Genomic DNA, 20,005 nt, shown 5'->3' on the forward strand with positions numbered 1-20,005 from the left:
GCCCGGGAACTAGGACTTTGTCCTGATCCCTCTTCTCCGTCACCAAGCCTCTTTGTCACACTGTCTGCCTGAGTCCTGGCCAACGATCTGTCTGTGGAAACCAGAGAGAGAAACCCAGGCTGCGCCCAGCTTCTTTCCCTTCATTTCGCCTCCTGGAATCCCCGTCCCTGAACTGGACTCCCTGCCTCCCACTCCTTACCTCTCCCCTTGGACTCTTGTACAAGGAAATTCACCACAGGGAACTTGATGCCAGAGAGTGAGCTCGCCCTGGGAGTGGAGGTGTAGAGACAGGGGTTTTCTCTTGAAACCTGGTGAAGTTTTGTCTGAAGGCACCAGATAGAGATTCTCATAGAGACCAGGTTCCCTTTTGTTTATTAATACAGTAGGTAGCACAATATTGGTAATCTCTGAATGATTAGGATTCCAATCTGTCAAAGACCTGTGTCAAAACAGAATTACAGTTAAACTCTCAAAGCTCCTAAGTTTTACCTTCCTAGACTATGGATCTGTGACTCTGGGTTCTTACATTTAAAATTATCACCATTCCCTAATCAGTTTCCCTGTGTGAGTCCAGAACGTCTGAATACAAAGAAGCAGGTTTGTTACTGTATATTGCAACCGGGAGCCTGTAGTCAGCACTCAGAGTTGTGAGAGCTCCATGCAGTCTCAATGCTCTTCACCAGCGCTCAAGCACTTCCTGTTTTCCTGAGCTACACACACCCAAGCAATGAGTATGTTTTATTTGAACACTTGGTATTTTCTAACCCATTTTTTTTAATCATAAAGAGGACATTAGTTTTCAGGAAGTCCCACAAAATGCATTAAATACTAATGAAAAGAACCCCCTGCTAGGCTCTTCCACTGCTTTAGAATTCTTTCCTCTGCCCCTTTTCCTCACCTCCTGCTTCTCCAGCCCTTCTCTCTGCCCCTGTCATCCCTCACACCCTTTTCTCCCCTTAGTCCCTGCCACCCTGTCACTCCTGAATTGTGGCACTAACACTGTCCCTCACTTCCTGCCCATGTCTGTTCTCCCCGTAGTGCTCAGCAGTTTTGCTAATGTGACTCAGGTCGTGTCATTTCTTCACTTACAGTGGTTGGATTTTGGTCTACATTTTGCTATATGTTTTCAATTTGTCTCCTATCTTTTTGTTTCTTTTTCTCCTTTGCACTTTCTTATGTATCAAGTAAACATTTTTTAGTTTATGCTTTTAATTCTCCCAGTGGTTTTTTTTTTTTTTTTTTTTAAGACGGAGTTTTGCTCTTGTTGCCGGGGCTGGAGTGCAATGAATGGCGCCATCGCGGCTCACCACAACCTCTGCCTCCCTAGTTCAAGTGATTCTCCTGCCTCAGCCTTCCAGAGTAGCTGGGATTATAGGCACACACCACTTCACATGGCTAATTTTCTATTTTTAGTAGAGACAGGGTTTCTCCATGTTAAAACATGCTCTTTGAATGAAGAGACTCCCCAAACAGGCTTTGTGTGAGCAACATGGCTGTTTATTCAGCTGGGTGCTGGTGGGCTAAGGCTGAAAAGGGCGTTAGTGAAGGGCGATGGGATAGGAGTTAGTTTTACTGGTTGAGGAAGATCTTTTGGGGAGGGGACAGGGGTGTTATGGGGTAAGATCAGTTACTGTGGTGGGGGTTGGGGCAAGGAGTATACGTTACCATAAGTTCAGTTACAATGGCAGGTGGGGTAAGACATAAGAGTATTTAAGACGGGAGGGTGGGGTGAGGAGTATTCACATTATTATAAGAACAGTTAAGATGGCAGGGTGGGTGAGGAGTATTCACATTATTATAAGAAGTTAAGACGGCAGGGTAGGGTGAGGGGAAAGCTCCCAGGGAAGCTCCGCTGGGTGATAGCAGGGGGCAGTGATCAGGACTTTAGAATTTCTGGGTTCGGGTTTGCATATGGAGACCTCCATGTTGGTCAGACTGGCCTCGAACTCCTGACCTCCGGTGATCCGCCCACCTCAGCCTCCCAAAGTGCTGGAATTACAGGTGTAAGCTACCGTGCCCGGCTTAGCTATATTTCTTTATACTCATGTTTTTATCGTTGTAAGAATGGAAACCCAATTCCTTGACTTTCCACAGTGAAGTTCAGGTAACATTAAAATACATCCAGCAAAATAAAGCACACTTCAAATGGTATAGTTTCATTTAACCTATCACTATGCTATTATTGTTATGTATATTACATTAATATACATTATAAATTCAATGATACAGTGTAATAGTTTTTGTTTTAGACAAGCAGCCATATGTCTTCAGGAAATTAAGAAAATGAGTGTGTGTGTGATATGTGTGTGCATCATTTCTGTTGTTAGTTGTTCCTTTCTGTATATCTGGGTCACCAACTAGTACCACTTACCTTCAGCCTGAAGAAATTCCTTTAAAATTACATGTAGTACAGGTCCCATAGGAAATGAATTTTATGGTTTGATAATCTAAAAATGTCTTTATTTTTCCCTTTTCACCCCTTTTTTTGCTTATTAGGGAATTTACAGGTAATAAAAGTCACCAGTTTTAGCTGTGCTTTTTGGTGAATATTGGTAATTATTTATAGTCCTATAATTATCACACTGCCCAGCAGCAAAACAGCCAATGCAAAGAACCCCCTGCTGACCTCCTCAACTGCTTTAGAATTCTTTCCCCTGCCCCTTTTCCTCACCTAGTGCTCCCCAGCCCTTCTCTCTGCCCCTCATTCCTCACGCCCTCCTCTCTTTTTAGTTCCCACTGCCCAGTCACTTCTGAATTGTTACTGCTATGAAAAAGGACTTGAGAATTCGCAGAGGAGTCTTTCAGCCTCTTTCCATGGCTCTTTCTGCCCTTTCAAAGCACAGCCACAGACATCAGAAGTGAAATTGTACACAAGTATTTGGTGTTTTTGACAATCATTGAAATTTCTGCAAGTGCCGAAGTTACATTTTTGGCAACTCCGTCACAGTCGAGTGTGCCCAGGACAGTCAACTCAGGCCCTGGACTCTCATTCTGGTTGGATTCTATGAGAACTGTATTCACCATAAGAATTCTAGAGCCAGCTCTTGCTACTCCACAATTGCTTCACGTTGCAAGACAAGCAAATCTAGCCTGAGCCCTGTAGATTACAGGGCTGCTCAGGAGTAACCTCCAAACCGCGTGGATGACCTCATGCTTAGCTATTTCTGCCCACTCAGCCCGCAGCCCTGTCCCAGAGAGTGCTCAGTCAGAATCCGAGAGCAGCACAGCGACGTCCTAGCATAGCCACAGGACCCAGGACAGAGGACGACTCTCCCCTCTATCCCCAGCCAGGACCTGCTAGGCTCTTCCTCTGCTCCCAGCACAAGGACAGGGCTGTGCACAAGAGGGAGCCTCTGGGTCTCAAGTCAGGCTCTGAGTCCATCCAGCCTCCCAAAATCCATGTTGATATGACCGTTTTCTCCTGCAACTGACTGCACTTTCATCTCAGGGCAGAGAGAGGCTTCCAGGGCAAAACAGCAGGTTCAGGTCTGGGGTTGACCCACCCCCAAACCCGTGTTACCAGAAGACCTAATCCCTCAGCCTCCAGGATGAGACCTTGGCCTCCTGTCCTGTCTCTTGTTCCTGCCACTGCTCCTGCAAGTGAAGGCTGCTCATCCCAGGAATCAGCCTTTGAGCGCCAACCCTGGGGTATAGGGAGAGCAGCCTCGGTCCAGGAAGAAGGGAGGTTCCAAGGAGCAGAAGGGAGAAGAAATGGATCATAAGAGAACAAGGAATCATACCCAACGCTGGAACTTTGAGTCAATTAAACCTTTTTATTTATAAAAAGAAGAAAGAAAAAGGAAAAAGGAGAAGGAGAAGGAGAAGAAGGAGGAGGAGGAGGGGAGAAGAGGAAAAAGAGGAAGAGGAGAGGAGGAAGAATAAGGAGGAGGAGGGGGAGGAGGAGGAGATTATGATGATAAAGAAGGAGGAGGAGGAGGAGGAGTGCGAGGGGGATGGGAGAAGGAAAGAAGAAGAAAAAGAAAAGAAGGAAGAAGAGTGAGTCAGGGAGGAGAGAAAAACGGGAAGTATTCCTTTAGAAGGTGTGTGTGTGTGTGTGTGTGTGTGTGTGTGTGTGTGTGTGTAGAGCAGGAGGAAGTCCCTAGGGTCCTGAAGAAAAGATAGCTAAGGCCAGGTGCTAAGGGGCCCAGGGTAATAGTTCCAGGGCCATACTTTCTGAGCTGGACCTTACTGTCATATCAGAGTCCGGCCCCACGAGGCCTGGGGTCACAGCACTCAGCTTGCTGAATGGCTGCTTCTCATTGCCTTTGACAGCAGAAGCCACCATGCCAGGCCCAGGACCCACAGGGTCACAGGCAGAGAGCAGGCCCCTCTGCTAGAGCAACGGAGATGTTGTTCTGGGACGATGTGCGCATGACTTAGGTTGGAGTCTAAAGATAGTCGTGGGTTACAAAGAGCTCAGTGACAAGCCTGGCCCAAGCTTCTGACCCCTTGCCCTGGATCCTGAGGGCTTGAATCCTCCCTATTCCCAAGAGGTCTTAAAAACTCTTCTGTTAATTTCCTGCCATCTGGGGGCAGCCCCTCACCTCCCTCACTTCCATAATCTAGGACTCAGGCATCTGCCTCTTTCATTCTCTTGCAGTTACCCAAGTGCCCCCAGGCCCTGCTCTCTGCCAACCCTGACCCCTGAACTCCGGGGTTTTGCCACCCACCCACAGATTGCTGGATGATATAGTGGTTCTCTTTCTATATTTTTTTTAAATTCTCCTTACTGTTTTCTATAGTGGCTGTACTAATTAAAACTCCTATCAGGCTGGGCATGGTGGCTCACGCCTGTAATCCCAGCACTTTGGGAGGCAGGTGGATCACGAGGTCAAGAGATCGAGACAATCCTGGTCAACAAGGTGAAACCCCGTCTCTACTGAAAATACAAAAATTAGCTGGGCATGGTGGTGCACGCCTGTATTCCCAGCTACTCGGGAGGCTGAGGCAAGAGAATTGCTTGAACCCAGGAGGCGGGTTGCAGTGAGGTGAGCCGAGATCCTGCCATTGCATTCCAGTCTGGGTAACAACAGCGAAACTCTGTCTCAATAAATAAATAAATATATATATAAATAAACTCCTATCAACAGTGTGTAAGAGTTTCCTTTTCTCCACATCACCAGGATCTGGGGTTTTTGTATTGCTTTGTTTTGTTTTGTTTTGTTTGTGGTGGTTGTTTGTTTTATTTTTGTCATTTTAGCTGTGTCTGTACTATCTGGGGTAAGAAGACATCTCAGAGGTTTTGATTTGCATTTCCCTCACAGTTAGTGATATTGAGCTTTTTTTCTTTAACATACCTGTTGGTCTTCTTTTGAAAAATGTCTATTCATATCCTTTGCTCACTTTTTAATGAGATTATTTGGTTTTTTAATTCTTAAGATGTTTGAGTTTCTTACATATTTTATGTTTTAGTCCCTTGTCAGATAAATTGTTATCTCTTCACTCTGTTGATTGTTTTCTTTGTTGTGCAGAAGCTTTTTAGTTTCTTATAGTCCCATTTGTCTATTTTTGTTTGTGTTTTCTATATTTTTGAAGTCTTACCCATAAAATCTTTGCCCAGACCAATGTCCTAGAATGTTTTCCGTAGGTGTTCTTCCAGTTGCTTTATAGCTTCAGGTCTTACATTTAGGTATATGATTGAACTTGAGTAGGTTTTTATATAGAGTTAGTGATAGGGATCTAATTTCATTCTTCTGCATTTGGCTATCCATTTTCAGTGTGCTCTTGACACCTTTGTTAAAAGTCAGTTGGCTATAAACATATGAATTTATTTCTAGATTCTCTATTATGTTCCATTGATTGACACTGATTGACATGCCTGTTTTTATACCAATACCATTCTGTTTTGGTTACTATAGCCTTATAGTATATTTTTCATCTAGCTTTTTGTTCTTTTTGTTCAGGACTGTTTTGGCTATTTCAGTTTTTTGTTTTATTTTTGGTTCCATAGGAATATTAAAATTATTATTTCTAATTCTGTGAAAAATAACATTGGTATTTTTATTGGGATTCCCTTGAAGCTCTAGATTGCTTTTGGAACTATGGTCATTTTACTAATATGAATTCTTCTAATTCATGAGCAGGGAATATCTTTCCATTTGTTTGCATCCTCTTCTTTCTTTCATCAGTGTTGTGTAGATTTCTTTTTAAGAGATTTTTACTTCCTTGCTTAAACTTACTCCTAGGCATTTTTTTTCTAACTATTGTAAATAGAAATGCCTTTTTTATTTCTTTCTCAGCTACTTCATTACTAATGTATAGACATTATACTGATTTTTGTATGCTGACTTTTGCATTCTACAACTTTACTGAATTTATTTATCAGATCTAATAGTTCCTTGGTGGAGTCTTTAGCTTTTTTTCACATAAGGATTGTATCATTGGCAAGGAGGGGAGAGAGGCTGAAGGTTAAGCTGATAGTCAATGATCTAATAAATCATGCATACGAAATATAGTTTCCATCAAAACCCAAAAGGGCAGAGTTTGGAGAGCTTCTGGATAGTTGAACACAGGGAGGCTTAGAGGAAGGTGAACAAGAACTCAGCCATGTGCCAGGGAGGGTGGTGCATCCCAACCCAATGGGACAGAAGCTCCTGCACTGGGGACCCTTCTAACTTGCCCTGTGTATCTGTTAATGTGGCTCTTTATTTGTATCTTTTAGAATACCTTTTAAAATAAACTGGTAAGTGTATGTGAGTGTTTCTCTGAGTTCTGTGAGCCATTCTAGCAAAGTAATCAAACCTGGTAAGTGGGTTGTGGGAACCCTGATTTATAGTAAGTCAGTTAGAAACACAAGCAAAATAACCTGAGGCTTGAGATCAGCATCAGGAGTGGGAGGGGGACAGTTGTAGGGGCTGAGCCCTCAACCCATGGGATGTGATGCTATATATAGGGAGATAGTGTCAGAATTGAGTTAGAGGACACCCAGCTGGTGTTCATCACAGAATCAATAGCTTGTTTTTTGGAGAAATTCCCTACATTTCATCAGAGAAGTCTGCTGTGTTGATAGTTGTTGTAGTGTGAGAGCAGGGGAAAAAATGATTTGAGTTTCCACACTCAGAGTAATTCTAAATGTTGAATTGTTTTTAAATTTGACTTAGTCATAGCCTAACTAATTAGGATTAGATGTGAGAAATGTTTTGATATAGTGTATAGGAAGGAACCAAAGGCTGATGAAGACAGGCGTGTTGGAATAGATGTTCTGGGTGTGAGTGCCCCCTTCATCCTCCCTGTCTCCCAATAAACCAAAAAAATACTCTTCTCTGCAGCTTTAACAGATACTGGTTTGGAAGAGAGTGCTGTGTTTTTTAAAAGTTCTAAATGGCTATCATTGCAGGACTTTCATGATGCTCAGGATTGTCCTGACGTCAGTGGAGATGAAGGGAAACCAGAAAGTTAGGAATCAGAGGAAAGGGCTGTTTATCATAAGTTTTGTGTGTGTGTGTGGTGTTTTTTTTTTTTTTTTTTAGACAGTTTCACTCTTGTTGCCCAGGCTGGAGTGCAATGGCGCAATCTTGGCTCACTGCAACCTCTGCCTCTCTAGTTCAAGTGATTCTCCAGCCTTGGCCTCCTGAGTAGCTTGGATTATAGGCATGCACCACCACAAAAAAATTTAAAAAGGTGCCTACCACACACACACACACACACACACACACACACACACACACACAAATTTGTGTTTTTTGTAGAGATGGGTTTCACTGTGTTGGCCAGGCTAGTCTTGAAATCCCAACCTCAGGTGATCCATCTACCTTGGCCTCCCAAAGTGCTGAGATTACAGGCATGAGCCACCATGCCTGGCCCATTATTCTTATCATACATAATTTCTGGAAAGAAAAAGAAAAGTTTCTAGGAAATAGACAAACAAAAACATCAAAATCATCAGAAAGTCTTCAACACAGAAACGACTTTATTTTATGATCTCTGTCATTATTTTTATGTATTATAATGTATGGAGATTTCTATCCTGAGCATTGGGTTTTTAATTTTTTTAATTTTTGTTTGTTTGTTTTCAGACAGAGTGAGACCCTGCCTCAAACAAACAAACAAACAAAAACCTTACTAACTGCAGTGTAGTGGCACAATCATTGCTCACTTCAGCCTCGACCTCCCTATCTGAAGCAATCCTTTAGCCTCAGTTGGCCAAGTAGCTGAAACTACAGGCATATGCTACAATACCCAACTAATTTTTAAAAAATATTTTGTACAGACAAGATATGACTATATTGCCCAGGCTGGTCTCAAATTCCTGGATTCAAACAATTCATGCACCTCAACTTCCCAAAATGCTGGGATTACAGGCCTGAGCCACCGCACCCAGCCTCTATCCTGTATTTTGATTCATCATCATCTCTTAAGCCCTTTCCCAGCATCTGTAGTCTACCAAACATGCCATGATTAAATTATATCTCCACACCTTGATATAAACAAAAAATTAAATCAACGGTAAAGACAAATATGAAAAAGTAAATTACTACCAAAGTTATTAAGAGGATAACCTAAAAACATTTGGGTACAAAAATCTTTCTTCTTTCTTTTTCCTTTTCTTTTTCTTTCTTTCTTTCTTTTTTTTTTTTTTTTTTTTGTTTGTTTGTTTGTTTGTTTGAGTCAGGTTTCATTCTGTCACTCAGGCTAAAGTGCAGGCCCTATCATGGTTCACTGCAGCCTCTACCTCCCAAGGCTCAGGTGATCCTTCTGCCTCAGCCCCCTGAGGAACTGGGACTACAGGCGTGCAATACCATGCCCGGCTCATCTTTGTTTTTTTAGTAGAGATGGGGTTTGAGATCTGATCCAAGATGGCTGATCACTAACAGCTTGGGATTGTAGCTCCCAGTGAAAGCTCAGAGAATGAGAGGTTGCCACATTTTCAGATGAATTTTCGTCTCTCACGGACCATAAGATTTCCAGTGGAGGAGCCCCACAGGTCGCCAGTGCAACTCTTGTAGCTGGCGCAGCAGTTTTGCCAGCGCCTTGGCACGGCAGCTCTTCATGCAGAGTAAACAGGACTGGTTCCCCTACTGACTGGTGTCTGGAGCTCCAGGAAGACAGAGCCGCTTGTTATGGACTCAAGAAGGAAGCCAGACCAGAGATTCCCGGGCAGAAGAGCACCATCAGTCTTATCGCTGCTATTTTGGCCGGCGCAGTGGGTTACTGGGATCCCAGCACTGGGAATCAATAAATTGGACGTCCACTCAGAAACCTAATTAGAAAGGCGGTAATTGTAAAGATGACAGATGGATAAATTTATAATAAAGGGAAGAAACCAGCCTAAAAAGGCTGAGAATACCCAAAATCAGAACCCCTCTCCCTCTACAGGGGATTGCAGTTCCTCATCAGCAATGGAACAAGCCCTGATGGAAAAGGACTGTGTTCCATTATCTGAAGCAGGCTTCAGAAGGCGGATGATAAGAAAATTCTGGGAGTTAAAAAAACTTGTTCTAACCCAATGTAAAGAAACTAAGAACTTTGAAAAAAGGTTTGACGAAATGCTAAAAAGAATAGACAATATAGAGAGGAATATAAATGAACTAACGGAGTTGAAAAATACAAAACGAGAACTTAGTGAAATATGCACAAATTTGAATTGCTGAATTGATCAAGCAGAAGAAAGGATATCAGAGGTCGAAGACCAACTTGATGAAATAAAACGAGAAGACAAGAATAGAGAAAAAAGGATACAAAGGAATGAGCAAAGTCTCAAAGAAATATGGGACTATGTGAAAAGACCTAATGTACATTTGATAGGTGTACCTGAATGTGATGGAGAGAATGAATCCAAGCTGGAAAATACTTTTCAGGATATTATCCAGGAAAATTTTCCCAATCTAGCAAAGCAGGACACTATTCAACCCCAGGTAATACAGAGAACACCACAAAGATATTCCTCAAGAAGAGCAACCCCAAGGCACATAATCGTTAGATTCACCGGGGTTGAAATGAAGGAGAAAATACTAAGGGCAGCCAGAGAGAAAGGTCAGGTTACCCACAAAGGGAAGCCTATTAGACTTACAGCAGATCTCTCAGTGGAAACCCTACAAGCCAGAAGAGAGTGGGGACCAATATTCAACATCCTTAAAGAACAGAACTTTCAGCCCAGAATTTCATATCCAGCCAAACTAAGTTTCACAATTGAAGGAAAAATAAAATATTTTATGAACAAGCAAGTACTCACAGATTTTATTACTACCAGGCCTGCTTTACAAGAACTTCTGAAAGAAGCATTACACATAGAAAGGAACAACCAGTATTAGCCTTTCTAAAAATATACCAAAAAATAAAGAGCATCAACATAAAGAAGAATTTACATCAACGAATGGATAAAACAGCCAGTTAACATCAAATGGTAGTAACCCTAAATTTAAATAGACTAAATCCCCCAATCAAAAGATACACCCAAAACCTAATGGTGTGCTACATCCAGACCCATTTTATATCCAAAGATACACAAAGACTCAAAACAAAGGGTTGGAGAAAAATTTACCAACCAAATGGAGAGAAAAAATAAATAAATTAACAAAAAGCAGGAGTTGCAATTCTCGCATTTGATAAAATAGATTTCAAAGCAACAAAGATACAGTGGTAAAAGGATCAATGCAACAATAAGAGCTAACGATCCTAACACCCAGATACTTAAGACCCATAAAGAGATTTAGATTCAACGAGACAGAAAATTAATAAGGATATCCAGGACTTGAACACAGATCCAGAACAAGTAAACTTAATAAATATTTATAGAGCTTTCCACTTTAAATATGCAAAATATACATTCTCCACTTTAAACACACAAAATATTGATCGGCCATTATTAATAACCATTTTTAGAATAAAGCAATATTCCTGTTCTCTCTCCCTCTTTTTCTTCTTCTTTCTTCCTCTCCTTCTCTCCTTTTTTACTTTCAAAGAAAAAAATAAGAGAAAAAGAGATGGGGTTTTGCCAGGTTACCCAGGCTGGTCTCAAACTTCTGGGCTCTAATGATCCACCTACCTCAGCCTCCCAAACTTCTGGGATTACAGACATGAGCCACTGTGCCCCGCTCCTTTCTCTTTTTTTAGCAACAGTTGATAGAATGAAAAATGTTTCTTTTTTTCTTTTTTTTTAGACGGAGTTTCGCTCTTGTTACCCAGGTTGGAGTGCAATGGCGCGATCTCGGCTCACTGCAACCTCCACCTCCTGTGTTCAGGCAATTCTCCTGCCTCAGCCTCCTGAGTAGCTGGGATTACAGGCATGCGCCACCATGCCCAGCTAATTTTTTTGTATTTTTAGTAGAGATGGGGTTTCACCTTGTTGACCAGGATGGTCTCGATCTATTGACCTCGTGATTCACCTGCCTCGGCCTCCCATAGTGCTGGGATTATAGGCTTGAGCCACCACGCCCGGCCTTGAAAATGTTTCTTAAAAGAGACACAAGCATATCAAATTGAAAATTTTAAACTTCAAGTAGCATACATGAACATACAGTCTTTCTTTGCTTGATAGTGAGATAGCATCTGAGAAACGAGTCCTTAGGTGATTTTGTCATGTGTGGTCATCATAGCGTGTCCTTACAGAAACCTCGATAGTATAACCTAATGCACATGTAGACTACATGAAAAAGCCCATTGCTCCTAGGCTACAAACTTGCATAGCATGTTATTGTATGGAATACTGCAGCCAATTTAACACAATGGTAAGTATTTGTGGATCTAAACATGTGTAAAGAGAGAAAAAATACAGTAAAAATGTGGTAAAAATGAAAAAGATTTTTAAGATGGCGTCTGTCTAGGATACTTACCATGAATGAAGCCTGCAGGATGGGAAGTTGCTCTGGGTGAGTCAGTGAGTGAATGGTGAGTGAATGTGAAGGCCTAGGGCATTACTGCACACCGCTTATACTTTATAAACACTGTACACTTAGGCTACGCTGAATTGATTTTAATAATTATTTTCTTTCTTTAATAATAAGTTAGCTTATTAAATTTTATTATTAGTCATTTATTAATAATTAATAACTAATTGATAAATTAGTTGCCATAGCTTTCTGTAAACTTTTAACTTTATATACTTTTTAACTTTTCTACTCTTTTGTAATAGCACTTAGCTTAAAGCATCAACACATTATACAGCTCTACAAAAATATTTTTCTTTATATTCTCCTTCTAGAAGCTCATTCCTATCTTTTAAAATCTTTCAATATTTTTTGGTAAAAATAAAGACATACATTAGCCTAGGCTGACACGAGGTCAAGATCAACAATATCAACCATCTTCAGTCTTCGTATCTTATCCCACTGGAAGACCTTCAGGGGTAATAACACACATGGAGCTGCCATCTCCTATGATAACACTGCCTCCTTCTGGAATACCTCCTGAAGTACCTGTCTGAGGCTATTATAAGTTAAGTTTTTTTGATACATAGAAGGATTGCACTCTGAAATAACAATAAAAACTATAGTAAATACATAAAACATAGCATAGCCATCTATTATCAAGTATTATGTACCGTACAAACTGTATGTGCTAGACATTTATAGGATTAGCAGTGCAGTCGGTTTGTTAACAGCAGCAGCAGCACAAACACATGACTAATGCATTGTACTATGAGGTTGTGATGGCTACAGTGTTACCAGGGGACAGAAATTCTTCAACTCCATTAAACTCTCATGGGACGACTGTCATATATGTCATCCATCATTGGCTCAAACATCATTATGCAGTGCGTGACTATATAACACAGTGGCCTGTGTGTGTGTATTGTGTGTGTGTAAGGTTGTTGAAACTGAAATTGAGGTTTAAACTAGGCACCAAGATAAAATATATTATCTTTTCCTGTGAGGTGTTAAATTATCCTATGAAGAATTTGAAATGCAAATGATATTGGAGGTTTAGAGGTCTTCTGGTTCAAACTGTCACAGAGCAGCTCATTTTAAACTCATCCTCCCACTGTAAACAATTATAAAAGTCAGACAGTCAGACAAAACATACAATGCAGTTGTGCATCCACAAAACAGCATCCAGCACAGGACTATCACCCTTTGGAGAATGAAAGTTCCAGAAAGGGAGATTCACATTCTCATCATCTTTCTTTCTAAAAGCATTTGCCAATATACAATGAAGGGAAATGGAGCCCAAGCAGAGAAAAACAATCTCACTGGCAAAGGAAACAGAGATCAGAGTTCAGGCTTGGAATACTGACTGGGGTTTAGGGGTAGGGTGCTGAGGGAAGGAGTTTCAGAGAGGAAACACCCAAAATCTGCACCCATAAGCTTCGTATGCTCTACATGATGCTCTAAGAAGCCCATCAGAGGAGAGCTGCTTGGAGATTGCATGCTAAGTAGAAATGTCAGAAGCTCCATTGTGTGAGGAGATGTTGAAAGTTTAGCCCTGCAAAACCTGTGTTGAGATATCAGGATGGGGAAGCCCTCTAAGTGAGGACTCTGGCCTTGGAGTAAGGACCACAGTGAAATAGACCCACCCATCTAGCAAAGGCTAAAATCAAGACTAAGCAGAATCAAAGTGGGTCTGATTTTTACTACAGGTGATTCTTCAATAATTACCTAACTGTCAAACTGTTAGCAGTCTTTGGAGGAAGATAACAAAACAGAGAACCTCTAAAATACATCATCTAGAATATGTGCCACGCCTAGCAGCAGAGCGAATGCAACAACTAGAGAAGAAATAATCAACAGAAGCAGACTCAGAGATGATCTGGATATTGAAGCCAGCAAGCAAGGACATTCTTCTAAATATTTATGATTAATATGTTAAGGAAAATAGGCAAAAGATGGGCAATTTATTTCAAAATCCCCTGAAAGATAATTATAAGAATAGAGAAAACACAAATGAACACTATGAGAAGGGACATTATAAAACTGTAGATTTTATGGAAACAAAAAGAAGAGAATGTTAGACACAGCTTCATGGCAAGACCTTTTACAATTTAGGCATAAAGACATGAGGTCTTGAAAAAAGATGGTTGAACAAAGCCAACAGACAACTAAATAGAAAATATAAATACTCCCATATCCATCAAAAAATTGAGTTATAAATAAATTCCTTCCCACCAGGAAAATTCCTTGCCCAGATTTCTTTACCCTGTCAGTTCTTTCAAAAACTTAAAATAGGCTGGTCAGTCTTATTCAGTCTTCCCTTGGTACTTTTTGAGATGGGTTCTAGGACCTCTGTGGATACCAAAATCCATGGATGCTCAGGTCCCATATATAAAGTAGCCTAGCATTTTCCTATTATCTATGCACATCCCTCCATATACTTTAAATCATCTCTAGATTGCTTATAATTTCTAATACAATGTAAATGATTTGTAAATAGTTGTTATACTATATTGCTTAGAAAATAATGACAATGTCCATACATCTTCATGTACAGACAAGAACATAACCATTGTAGGTAGTCCTAACTGCATAGTATACATTAGCAGCAATATAACATTTTTCAATCCTCAGGTAGTTGAATTCACAGATGTGGAACCCACAGACATAAAAGGCAGACTGAAATATGGTTTGGCTGTTTCCCCACCCAAATCTCATGTTGAATTGTAGTTATCATAATCCCCACTCCTCTGAATTGGGGACAAGAGAAGGATGACCAGTAATCGTGACTTTTATTTAACATTGTACTGAGTGACCAAAAGCAAATAATAATAATAATAATAGATTAGATAAGAAATATGACTGTCTTCCTCAAGGAAAACATTATCGTGTATGAAGAAAATCTAAGAGGCTCTATAAACAGACTATTAAAAGTAAGTGAATTTGGCAAGGCCAATATAAAACAAAAAGTAACATTTCTATACATGAGTAATAAACGGTGAGAACTGACATTCTTTAAACAGTAATATGTACAATACCATGAAGAAACAGAAGTTCCTAGAAATAAATATAAAGGTTATACAAAAATCTCATTACTCAAAATTACAAGACCTTGATAAGACAAATTAAATAGAAAATTATTTCATATATGTGAGGAAGACAATATTGCCAAGGTGCCATCTATCCGCAAAATGATCTATGAAATCAATGCAATTGTAATAAAAATCTCAACAGTTTTTTTTATGGGAATCAACGTGCTCCTTCTAAAATGTATGCAAAAATATGAGGAACCTAAAATAGCCAGAACAATATTGGAAGTGAACACAATTGGAGGACTTAAACTGTCAGATATCAACAGATACTTGAAAGCCACAGTGATTAAAAGAGTGAAGTATTTGTTCAGGAACAGACAAACAGAAAAAAATTATTAAAAATAAGCCCACTCTCTTTTCTTCTAGGAGTTTTCTGTTTTAGCCCTTACATGTAGGTCTCTAATCCATTTGACAATTTCTGCATATACTGTGAGGTAGGGTTTTAATTTCTGTCTTTTTTTTTTCCTTTGGTAGAGACAGTGTATCACCCAGGCTAGAGTGCAGTGGTGCAATCAGAGCTCATGGTAACCTTGAACTGCTGGGTCCAAGCAATTCTCCTGTCTCAGCCTCTCAAAATGCTGAGATTGCAGGTGGGGTCACCACTTCCAGCTCTCAGCTTCATCCTCTAGAATGTGAACATGCAATTGTCACAGTTCCATTAGATGAAGAGTGTATGCTTTTCCACATTAAATTGTCTTAGGTTTTTTGCATATAATTTCTTTATGTGTCTCTGGGCTATTGTCTAGTGTCCTTTCATTTCAACCTGAATGACTTGTACTAGTATTTCTTATAGGAAAGATCTGCTAGCATTGGAAACTCTCAGTTGTTATTATGTAGAAAATCTCAATTTCTTCATTTTAACATTAATTGTGATAAAATGTACATAACATAAATTTTGCAATCTTAACCATTTGTAATGGTACTGTTCAGTACTACTAAGAACATTCACACAGTTTTGCAAACCAATCTCCAAAACTATTTTCATCTTGCAAAACCGTATATTCTCATTTTTGAGGAATAAGTTTTCTGGATATAGAACTTTTGGTTGACAGCTTTATTTTTGCAGCAATTTAAACATGTCATACCACTCTGACATTCCTTGGCATTTTCTGGTGTGAAATTGGCTGTTAATCTCAATGAGGATCCCTTGTACGTAATGTGTTGTTACCTGCTGCTGTCCAAGTTCTCTTTGCTTCTATTTCAACAGTTTGGTTATAATGTATTTTGGTTTGGCTCTCTTTGAGTTTATTCCACTTGGATTTCATTGAAGTTCTTCAATGTGACTGTGTAGATGCACAGATTTTTCTCAAGTTGGGCAAGGTTTCACCTGTTATGTTACCCCATATTTTTACTGTCTCTTTTCATCTCTCCTTTACTTTGAGGATTCCCATTATGCATCTGTCAGTCCGCTTGATGCTGTTCAGAGGTGTCATAGCCTCTGATCATTTGCTGTTTTACTTTTTTTTCCTTCCTGCTCTTCAGATTCCATAATTGTAATTGGCTTATCTTCAATTTCCTGGTTCTTCTGCCTACTAAATTCTGCATGTATTCATCAGCATGATGGTGTCCCACAAGTCCCTTAGGCTCTGTTCACTATTATTTTTCTTTTTTCCTTTTTTTGTTTGTATTCTTCACAGTCTACAATTTAAGATGACTTGTCTTCAAGTTTGCTGATGCTTTCTTCTACCTGTTCAAGTCTGCTATTGAACATCTCTAATGAATTTTTTATTTCAGTAATTATACTTTCCCCTCTAGAATTTCAGTTTCCTTATGATATTTTTAATGATGGCCTTTATTTGGTGAGATATTGTTCTTCTGGTACTTTTATTTGTTTTCCTCTTTTCAACTTTTAAAAAATCTATTTGAACATATTTAAGACTATGGGTTTAAAGTCTTTCTTTGTCTAGTACGTCCAACTAATGACTTGGCTTTCTTAAGGACAGCTTCTGCTGATGTGTTTTTTTTTTTTTCTGTGAATGGTCCACTTTCTTAAACTTTTGAATACCTCAAGATTTTTTGCTAAAAACTGACCACTTTGAATACAACAATGTGGTAACTCTGGATATTATATTTTTCCCATTCCCCAGAGCTTCTTGTTGATGGAATTGTTTCTTAGTGACTTTTCTAAACTATTTTTTAAGCTTGTTCTTTGCCATGTACAGTCACTGAAATGTATTCTATTAGCTTTATGGTCAGCTACTGTTTTGACAGAGGTTTCCTTAAACAGCTTTAGCCAAAAAGTAAATAAATAATGCCCTCTCAGACTTTGTGGATAGACTCTGAGGTGGGACACTCCTTCAACACATAACCGGTCAGTTTAGACATCCACCTTAACTTCATTGACTGCTTATATAGAGGCTAAAGATCATCCAAAGGTAAAAGCCTAAGGTCATCTCAGTTACTTTTAAAGCATGTGTTTAGCCCTGGCCATGTATGTGGCATTCTGATTTTCTCAGCATATGTAGGATATTTTGAATGTCATATTGCCCTATGTATCTCTATCTTCAGCATCTACCTTTCTAGCCTTTTCAGTCAGTCTGCTCTTTGCCCATCTGTTATTCCTTGCCTCAGGCATCTATGACTAGTATTTGCCTTTAAATGCTTTTGACAAACATTAATATGGAGACCACTCCAATCTTAATAAAGTTCCAAGAGGAGTGAAGCAAAGACCAGCCTTTGAGCTGATCTTTTTGGGGGCTATCATACCTGTCAAAGGATACAAACACAATTCTTTGAGAAGAAACTCCATTTTGCCTCTTCTGGCATCAGGAAGCTACACCAGGAATGTGGCCACTGTCCCCGTGGCTACCTCATAGCTGAGGGTGTGGGAGTGGGAGTGAGTAGGTGGCTAAGGAATAGTGTCACCATGCTCTCTTACCAAAATTTAGAGCTTCTTTTTCATTAAGCACTACTTTGGCTGTTGTAAAAAGTTTTTTCATAGACTCCAGAGTACAGAATAACTTAATTCTGATAGTTTTTTCCAGGTTAATAGTTGCTTTAGTAAGGGAGTGTGTTTTTGGAGTTCTCTACCATTTTTTGGTAAAGGCATTACAATTGTCTCTTAATAAGATTTTAAAATTATGAAAAAATCTTATGTATCTACCCACATGCTTACCATTTCTGCTGCTCTTCATTACATATTTGCAGTTGGTATCATTTTCTTTTTGCCTGAAGGGGTGAAACATTTATTACAGTTTATTTATTACAGTTCATTATTACAGTGTAAATTTTTTCACTTCCTATAAGTCTAAAATCCCTTTATTTTTTGATAGATGTTCTTAGGGTGTGTTAAAGAGCCTGATTTAATCATTATGCATGGTATACATAAATCCCAGTATAACTCACAGTTCCTCATCAATATATCATTATTTGTCAATTAAAATTATGCATATTACATATATGCTTTAAAGGATTTTTTTTTTTTTTTTTTTTCAGAAAATAACATCTAGTATGACAGCATTTTCCTTTCAGAACTTTAGAGATGTGGCTCATCTGTCTCCTCCTTTGCACTGTTTCCAATGAAATAACTGCTGTCATCTTTATTATTATTCTTATGTTTTTTTTAATTTTCTCCATTTTCAATTTTCTCTCTTTGTTTGGTTTTGAATAAATATATGTTATATTCACCCACAATTATAAACTACACTTGAGAAACAATCTGTAGGGAGAGTTTGTTGATGATTAGTTATAAATTTTCAGAAACAGTTGTTTATTCCTTATTTTATTAGGTCAAAGGCTAATTTCCTTAGAATATTCTTGTATTAAAGAATGTCATAAATAATTTTATTTGTCATCTAGACCTGGTGCCCAGGTAGGTGTTAAAGCATTATTCTGGAGGATGTTTTTAGGCTCTTTCTTGGATAAGATTAACATACAAATTGCTGTACTTTGAGCAAAGTAGATTGCCCTCTATAAAATGAATGGACTTCATTCAATTCATTAAAAGTGTAAATTGACTAAAACACTGACCTTTCCCAAGCAAGATGGAATTCTGCCCTGGGATCTGAACTGCAGTATCAATCTTCTGACCCATAAAGAGCTGGTTTGTTCGTGTACAACATTTGCAAGATGAATGGACAACATCCTGTTCGGAAGTCCTCCCCTTTGATCAAAGACAATAAAAACAGAACAACTCTTGCGGGCTGAATTGCATAGTATTTTCTTAGCAGTGATGGAAGGCTTGAACAATGATAAAAGCTCCTATGTTTTAGTTTTTACTGACTTACGGGCAGTGACTGATGGCCTAGCCATATAATTAATCAAGAGAGGAATGGAAAACTAGCCTATGAAAAGAATGCCCTATGGGACACAGTCCTATGGACATCACTATGGTAATTTGAGAGGTGCATTAATGTAAAACACATTGATGCCTGATAGGGAGTGAATATTGTTCTTGCCCGAATATCATGTCAAGATGTGATCCCCAGCATTTTAGGTGGAAAGTAATTGGATTATGGTATGGTTTCTCATGACTGGTTCAGCATCATTCCCTTGGTGCTGTTCAATGCTCATCAGAATAACTCCCTTCCAGGTCTGAAAGATGATTGAAATGAACAAGCATTTATCTCTAAGTGCTTGCCAGGTGCACCTGTAATTCCAGCTATGAAAGTGGCTGAGGCAGAAGGATATCTTGAGTACAGGCATTTGAGTTTAGCCTGATAAATATTTGAGTCTGGAAAATGTATTAAGATCACATCTCAGAAAAAAATTTATGTTGTTTGTGAAGATCGCCTGGGTCCATGAAATAAGTAGACTCCGGGGCTGTAGCAATGCAGAGATGGGCTGAATCAAGACATATTCCTCTTGCATTCCCCACCTCACAGGTGCAAAATACTCATAAGAACTATTCTATTTAACAAGACTGGGTGCAGTGGCACATGCCTGTAATCCCAGCACTTTTGGAGGCTGAGATGAGTGGATCACTTGGGGTTAGGAGTTTGAGACCAGCCTGGAAAACATGGTGAAACTAGAAATACAGCCTGCCCATAGTCCAGCTACTTGGGAGACTGAGGCAAGAGAAATGATTTGAACCTGAGAGGCAGAGGTTGCAGTGAGCCAAGACGGTGCCACTACACTCCATCCTGAGAGACAGAGTAAGACTGTGCCTCA

At 39.5% G+C, this 20,005-nt stretch overlaps 1 protein-coding gene and 1 pseudogene across 2 annotated transcripts in view; both read right to left on the reverse strand.

Annotated features, from left to right (window-relative positions):
* LOC100397968 (class I histocompatibility antigen, Gogo-B*0101 alpha chain-like) overlaps positions 1 to 18,998 on the reverse strand; it is a 34,137-nt pseudogene extending 15,139 nt beyond the window's left edge. Inside the window, exons 1-3 of the transcript XR_013533993.1 lie at positions 18,866 to 18,998; positions 18,012 to 18,064; positions 200 to 439 (exon numbers count right to left, since the gene is read on the reverse strand). The product of XR_013533993.1 is annotated as a class I histocompatibility antigen, Gogo-B*0101 alpha chain-like (transcript). The remainder of the gene's footprint in view (positions 1 to 199; positions 440 to 18,011; positions 18,065 to 18,865) is intronic.
* Positions 18,933 to 20,005, reverse strand: part of LOC144582099 (saoe class I histocompatibility antigen, A alpha chain-like) — a 29,437-nt gene continuing 28,364 nt past the window's right edge. The window contains exon 10 of the mRNA XM_078368769.1: positions 18,933 to 18,998. The gene's annotated coding sequence lies outside the window, so the exon portion shown is untranslated. The remainder of the gene's footprint in view (positions 18,999 to 20,005) is intronic.

Source organism: Callithrix jacchus, chromosome 4, assembly GCF_049354715.1.
Source record: "Callithrix jacchus isolate 240 chromosome 4, calJac240_pri, whole genome shotgun sequence".
Taxonomy (NCBI): Eukaryota; Metazoa; Chordata; class Mammalia; order Primates; family Cebidae; genus Callithrix; species Callithrix jacchus.